This window comes from Carettochelys insculpta, chromosome 1, assembly GCF_033958435.1.
Source record: "Carettochelys insculpta isolate YL-2023 chromosome 1, ASM3395843v1, whole genome shotgun sequence".
Taxonomy (NCBI): domain Eukaryota; kingdom Metazoa; phylum Chordata; order Testudines; family Carettochelyidae; genus Carettochelys; species Carettochelys insculpta.
Genome location: NC_134137.1, coordinates 319,706,180 through 319,713,742, shown reverse-complemented (window position 1 = coordinate 319,713,742; position 7,563 = coordinate 319,706,180).

Sequence of the window (7,563 nt, the reverse complement as noted above, 5' to 3'; positions counted from 1 at the left end):
TCAATTTTGAACACTTCTCCATGTCTTTAGCTTAAGTTTACACACCCACTTCTAAAAAGCTTAGCCAGCCTCTTTTATGCTGTTAGTGGTTTAAAAACTTTAATAGAACAGATGTCACTATTTTTAGAGAAGAATAAAAAAATACCCTTTCAGCTCTGGTGACTACTTACAAACACACAATTTTGACCCTTAGCCCATGCAGGTTATTCCACAGAATGACTTCTGGGGCTGTTCACAGGTGTAGGAGTTTGCCTGTGCAGATTAGGTTATTGAATTGCAGTCTGAGGCTTGGTCTACAGTTAAAACTTACTGTGACATGACTGTCAGTTAGGTATGTGGAAAAAACCCACAACCTCAGAGACTTTGCTATGCCCTCAGAACTACCACTCTGGACACTGCAATGTCAACAGAAGATTGTTTGTTTCTGTTGGCATAGATAACGTCATTTGGAGACAGGGTTGTCCCTCACCAGCAGAAATGCTCCTACTGTCACTGTATGCTGCATCTAATTAGTGTTCTACTGATATAGCTGTTCCGCTACAGGCTTTGTATTAGATACTTAAATAAGTCTTAAGTCACAAACAGTATTCTATGGAGGGTGTCAGAAAAATACGGTGTACAACAAATCTTAGTTCAGCAAACTGCTTACCTGTATCATCTTAGAATTATTTTGAATTTCAATTGCTTAATTAAAGAAAAAAGTGCAGGACTGCCACCCCTGCTATGGGCCCCCGCCAGAGCGGCATGCTAGAGCTGGAGCATGAGGCTGGGACAGCAATGGGAGCTGGCCTGCCCAAAGGAAGCTTGCAGGAAGCAGGCACGAGGGCCAAGAGATGCCCTAGCTCAGGCGTGTCAAACCTGCGGCCCGTGGGCCACATGCGGCCCTGGACAGCTAGTAATGCGGCGCCACAAGATCGTAAACTTTTAACATTATTATGTGATTTATATACATTAACTATATTATATATTTTGTACACGGCCCAAGACTATCTTCACTCAATGTGGCCCAGGCAAGCCAAAAGGTTGGACACCCATGCCCTAGCTGATCCCTTCTGCCCACTGAACTAAATGGTATAGCTCTGCATCTTTCTTTATTTATGAAGCTGTGTAAGTAGGACTATTAGTGACTTTAAAAAGCATCACTGGCACTTGGACCATACATAGAGGTCAAAAGGTCAAATTTTGGAAAAGACTGCTGACCTCTCTTCTAGGTTATGGTTACACTACAACCGACAGAAGTCACTGTTGGAAGAGATTTCCCAACAAAACTTCTGTTGGCAGAGTGCAGCCACGCGCAAAAGCCAATTGGGAGAGCACTTTTGGGAGAGCGCTTCGCTCTGTCAACAGAGTACCCGTACTACCCGGCTGCTCTCAACAAAACAGGCACCTGGAATCATGGCAGACAAGGCTGCCCATTGTCGTGGATGCCCTCTCAGTCAAGGGGAGGCTCCAGAGACCTTCCATGCAGCTTTTTTGTTGACAGAATCTGTTGACAGCAGTGTTATGCCTCATAGGTTTGAGACAGAACGCAGCTGGCAAAAGTACTGAGTTTTGTTGACAAACTGTTGACAAAATACATTTTGTGTGTGGATGTTCCACCAGTGTTGTCGACAAAACTGGGGTTTAGTCAGCATAACTCGCTAGTGTAACCATGGCAAAGAGTGTTATTAACTGTCCACTACAACATCAACTAATAGCATAGGAGAGGGTGAGCAGCCTACGAGCTGTGTCATGCATCTGACCCATCTGTTTTAATCCAGCCCTCCAGCTCCTACTGGGGAGTGAAGTCAGGAATTGGCTCAGGGCATGTATGCTGTGGCTCCATGTGGCTTCTGGAAGCAGCAGTGTGTCCACCCTCTCTGGCTTCTCTGCATAGGGGCAACCAGGGGAGCTCCAGTGCCCTGCTCCACTTCAAGGGCTGCCCCCACAGCTCTCATTGGCCAGAAGCCTGAGGATGGGGCAGTGTACAGAGCTGCTTGCCAGCTGCTAGAGATAAGTGGCCCCTCGAACCAGCACCTGGAATTCCCCTTACCCCATCCCTGGTCACCCACGTGCTCTCCAAACCTCTCAATCTTAGCCCAGAGCCCCTTCCTGAACCACAGAGCCTTCACCCTCTCCCCACACTCCAACCCCTGACTGGAGCCCTAAGCCCCAATTTTGTGACCCTTCCATATAATTTCCCTATCCTGATGTGGCCCCAGGGCCAAAAGGTTTTCCCACCCTGCTATAGGATTTAAAGTAGAAGTAGTAATGGATTAAGATTTTTTTAACAGCACAGGCTAAAAAATAGATCAATACGATAATCGTACAGTGATAGTTACTCAGTGTCTTTGGGAGATGATTTTGTTTAAATTTTGATTCAGTCACTTGGGCTACATCTACACTGCGAGATAAATTCAAATTTATTAAAATCAGTTTTGTAACTCTGGATTTTATAAATTCCAATTTGAGTATCCTCACCTCCCCACAGGCTCCCCACAAAGTCAACTATTTGCTGCCACACTCAACTGCCAAACATTGACTGTTGCAGCAGTGCATTGTAGGAACCTATCCCAGAATTCCCTTATCCCCATAGCATTCCAGGTGTTTTTGCTGGTGCAGCATGGGAAAAAATGCCCCACAAGTGGTTGCGGGTATGTGATGTCAACTTCCCAGCTTGCTTTGCCCTCATTCCCCTCCCTCAGACAGCAAACAGCCGTTTTTCCAGGAGGAAGGAAGGAAAAACAGGGCATCAACAAAGATTGCCAAATTAACTGAAATCTCTTGCTTCTACAACTGAATTGCTTTTTATAACTGTAGCTGTAACTGAATTATCAAAGATTTTACAAAAAGCAGTAGGCGTCTGAGTCTTCTGAGCTGGCCCTCCAGCCACTGTCCTCTCTCCCTTGATTACATATGACCCCTGAAAATAGTATAGCAACAATGCAAAGGTTGAAGAAACAGTAGGATAAGTAAAGGTTTGGAAAAAGGAGATTTAGTGAGGCAGGGTGTTTGTCTTCCCCATTCATTACACAACTTCTGTGCCTTGGGATTACTCAGCAGTCTGTCTTCTCAACTGGCCCTCCACCCACTCTTCCCTGTGTTAAGGGGGCCAAAGCTTGAAGAAAGAGAATAGAAAAGGTTAGGAAAAAGATTTAGAGCTTCCAAAACAGGATGGGGCTGAAATCTCTGGCTTTTATAATGGAAATATCAAAGATTTTACAAAAAGCAGCAGGTGTCGGCAATTGGCTTAAAGTGCTGCAAGGTGTTTGTGTCTGTGTCTTCTCAACTGGCCCTCCACCCACTCTTCCTTGGGGTAAGGAGGCCAAAGCTTGAAGAAAGAGGATGGAAAAGGTTAAGAAAAAGATTTTGGCCTTCCCACTACATTGCACAGAGTTGTCCAACATGGTGACTGGAACTCATCAAATTTCAACGAGCAGTGGTGCTCAGGTGGGGGGACCAGCCTCGAATGACTGTTGAGGTGCCAGACCCCCTCATCCCATGGGGGGATTGGATGGATTGGAGGATGAAAGGCTGGTTGACATGGTCCCCGAAAATCTTTTTGGATGTGGGGTGTGGGCTGGATGAGATGGTCCCCCCAGTGGCTGCAAGCCCCTGAAAATCTTAGCTGTCAGGGGAGACTTCCCCCTGGCAGCAGCAAGCTCTGGAAAATAGTTTTGTGGGGTAGGGAATCCATGGCTCAAGACCCAGTTAAAGTGGTCCCCCCAGGTGTTTGCAAGCCCCCCACAAGTCTTAGCTGCTGAGGAGACTTCTCCCTGTCACTGGCAGCAGCGAGCTTCTGAAATATTTTGGGGGAGTGAGGGGTCTGTGGCTTGAAGGCCAGTTGAGATGGTCCCCCCAGCAGCTGCAAGCCCCCCAGAATCTTAGCTGCTGCAGGGGGGAGACTTCTCCTGGGCAGCAGCCGGCACCAGAAAATATTTCCTGCCCATGGAGACCTCACTGTGCGCAAGCCAGACATGGTGCTGCCTGGCTGCATGGTTTGCACCGAACAGTAGACATGTCCTTTTATTGAGTTGAGGGCCAGCCACGTGATATGGTTGGGCACAGGAAAGACCCTGACTTCATGGTGCCTTTGTGAGTGTAGGTGGGGTCCTACACAAATGTAAACCTCAGAAAAGAAGTTTCTCAGCCTCTCATACAAGCATGACCCCACAGCGACAGGCTTCCTGGTGCCAAATTCAAATTCATGGGCTTCCTGTTACCTAATTCCTGTGCACCTGGAGAGCAGTGGAGATGATAGCTGCCAGAGTGGGACCACTGTCAGGCATTGTGGGATATATGTGGGACTCCTCTGGAGGCTAATGAATTCAGTTCAAAGACATAGTGCTTCCACCCTAGCCTCCATTCAAACTTTTAAATTGGAATGTGAAGCTACATCCAGCTGCTTTCAATGATATTATGATATCAATATCAAAATACAGCTAATGGTATTCACAGTGAAGACCCTCACGTGGTAATATCAAACTAACTGTCTTAAATTCGAATATATCTAGTAGTGTATATGTAGCCTTAGAATAGGACCTCGCTTATGCCAGCTATAACAAAGGAACATAAAGATAATTAATCATTTATAGGTTGAACCTCTAGTCTAGCACTCTCTTGTCTGGCAACATCCATAATCCAGTATGATATTAGTTCAGCCAGACAACCACTTATCCTGGGTGTGGCCAAGTTTCCCGTGATCCCATAAAGTTTGATTACAACCACCAGTCCTGGCTCTCAGTGTTCTGTGTGGCTATTAAGCTGTAATTTACCCCTAAATATCTTCTAAGAGCCCATTAAGCAGTGGAAGTGTTGGTAATGCTGCCAGAGCTAGACAATATTGACCTTCCATGGTCTGGCAAATTCTCTTATTCGGCACTGGTTAAGCACCAAGGGTACTGGACCAGAAAGGCTCAACCTGTACTAATTACATTTAATCTTAAAACGTCAGACAATTTAAGTCAATTACTTCACACCACAGCCTCTCTCCCTGCCCCAGGTCTCCTTCACAATAGATCTATAGTAGTAAACTCTTTCAACCTACTTCTATATAAATTATGTTAGTCTGAATCACTACTAACTAACTCCTACTATCATATGTGGCCTCCTTTTATATTTGTACAGTTTGAACCTGTCTTGGACAGCACCCTCAGGACCTGATCGGTGCTGGAGGAGAGAATTTGCTGGATGATGGAAGGTCAGTATTTTCTAGCACATTACCAGCACTTCCAGTGTGTACCAGGCTCTCACAAGACATTTAGGGGTGAAGTACATCTAATAACAGCACTGAACACTAAGAGCCAGGACTGGTGGCTATAATCACACTTTATGAGACCACGGAAAACTTGTTTGCACCCGTGATTAGTAGCTGTCCGGCTAACTAAAATCATGTCAGATTATGAAGTTTGCTGGATGAGAGAGTTCTGGATTAGAGAGGTTCGTCCTGTTTATACTTAGAACTTGAGCAGCAATATGAAATTATAGGTAGGCTTGGCTGAATTCATTTTTCATTTTTATAATTTTGATGGATAATACATTTATTAAGCATTTTTATCTATTGCGACAGGGTCAGGCCAGGAGGCTATCATAGAAAGGGAGAGAGGCAACATGAAATAAGCAGAAACAGTCTGCTAATTAACAGAGGGATACTTCAAGGCGATGAGGAGCAGCTGACCTGGGGAAGCAGCTGAGGCAGGGTTGCTGTAAATCAGTCAGGGCCAGCTGACTTCACTTGAACCTGCCATGGTACTCCAAGGTCCATCTGCTGTCTCTGAATGCTGTCTCTGCAGCTCTCACTGGCTGGGAGCCAGGACCAATGGGAGCTGCAGGGACAAAGTCTGCAAGTATGAAGGCAGCTCACAACACCTCACTGGCTGCTCATGCATCTAGGGGTCACAGGAGCTGGTGGCTACTTCTTTAGAATCACAGTAGGTGCCACTGGGTCCCAAATCCCCTCATCCCTTGTTCCCTCCCCAGAGTCCACACCCCCACTTTTTCCCCCTCCTTCTTCCCTCCACCTTAGCCCTCAACCCAGAGCCTCCTTCCATGCCCAAACACCCTCCTGGAGCCTGCATCCCCCCAGACTCCAACCTCTGCCTCAGCCTGAAGCCCTCTTCTGTATCCTAGACTCCTCATCCCTGACCCCACCCCAGAACCCATACCCTCAGCTGAAGCTCTCAACCCCCTCCCACACTCCAACCCCCTTCCTCAGCCTGGTGAAACTGAGTGAGTGTAGAGGAGCACGAGAGACTGAGGGAATGGGAAGGATGCAAGTGGGGGAGGCGAGGCTTAAAAAGGGTAGGGCAGGGGTAAGTCAACAAAACATTTTAAATTAAAATGGGGGTCCCTGAGTTGCCAAAGTTTGAGATCTGCTGCTCTGGTGTGCTCTGATCAGTGAATTACCACAGGCCCCCTTTGTAGTGCATCCATCAGCATTCTGCAAGCTGCTGAGATGTCCATCTTAAAGTTCATATAATTCATAAAGTCCCACCACACTATTTGATGCTCTTTAAACCTGTCTTAACCTGCCCATTGAACAATGCAACTGTTATTCTCTAGCAGTTTGGAACAGATGTACAAATCTTCCATTTCTGTGCTCCTGGTTTTAATAATTGTAGGAACCTTTTTATGCACAGCTGAGCTGGATCTCTGCATTACTGGGCTAAATATTTCTGATTACTTCTCTCTTATTGTGTCCTTATAACATGCTATTTGGTTTCACTCATTTTTATTTACAGTTTATTTCAGCACAAGTGTATTTCACCAGCTTGATTGCATAAACATTCTCAATTGCAGATCTTAGTCTTACTTCGTCACTTTGTCACTAAAGTGAAAGAATTCAAAATGAATGCAAACTGCTCCCTTCCTTAACAAAACAGCCTAAGAGGTAAATCCTGTCATTAACGTTTGCAATAGTTTGCCTGGAACTGTATCGGTTTTAGTCAGCTCCCATTTTAAAGCATATAACCTTTATTGAATCACAGCAGTTGATTCAATCTGGTCCCACCATTTTAGATGGCAATATAACATAGTGTCTTAACTCGTGATAAATATATGTTCTAATTCATTTCTTCATGTACAGATAAAAGAAGTCACTTTAGCTTTATCAACAGTTCACTTGTAAAAGGCTGCAGAAAATGTATCTTAGGCTATTTAAAAAGCGAAGAAACCCCACTATTAATAGTTTTTTCCCCCCTAACCCTTCTGTCCTGTTTTTTTTCTAGAAAGCTTTCATGCCAGCACAAGTCTTAAGCAGTAATAACTTTTGATTTTGGGGCCTGAACCATTACAAGGGATTTTCATATTTATTCCATTTGAGCCACTGACTGAAACTGATGGGTTAGGAGACCCGCTCAGTGTCATCATGCTGATTTTCAAAGTTCTGCATGGGATTAGTTCATACCACCATGGCCTCAATTCAGGAACGTGTCAGTGGGAGTCAAGCAAATGTTTATGGGCTGTCTTGAGTCTGAGCCTGAATGCTCACATCCGTGTACTGCTACAGCTACAATCCACTGCCACAGTGGAACTACTGCTCTTGGTGGGGCTGACAGCCACCACGCACCTCGGAACAAGGTGGGA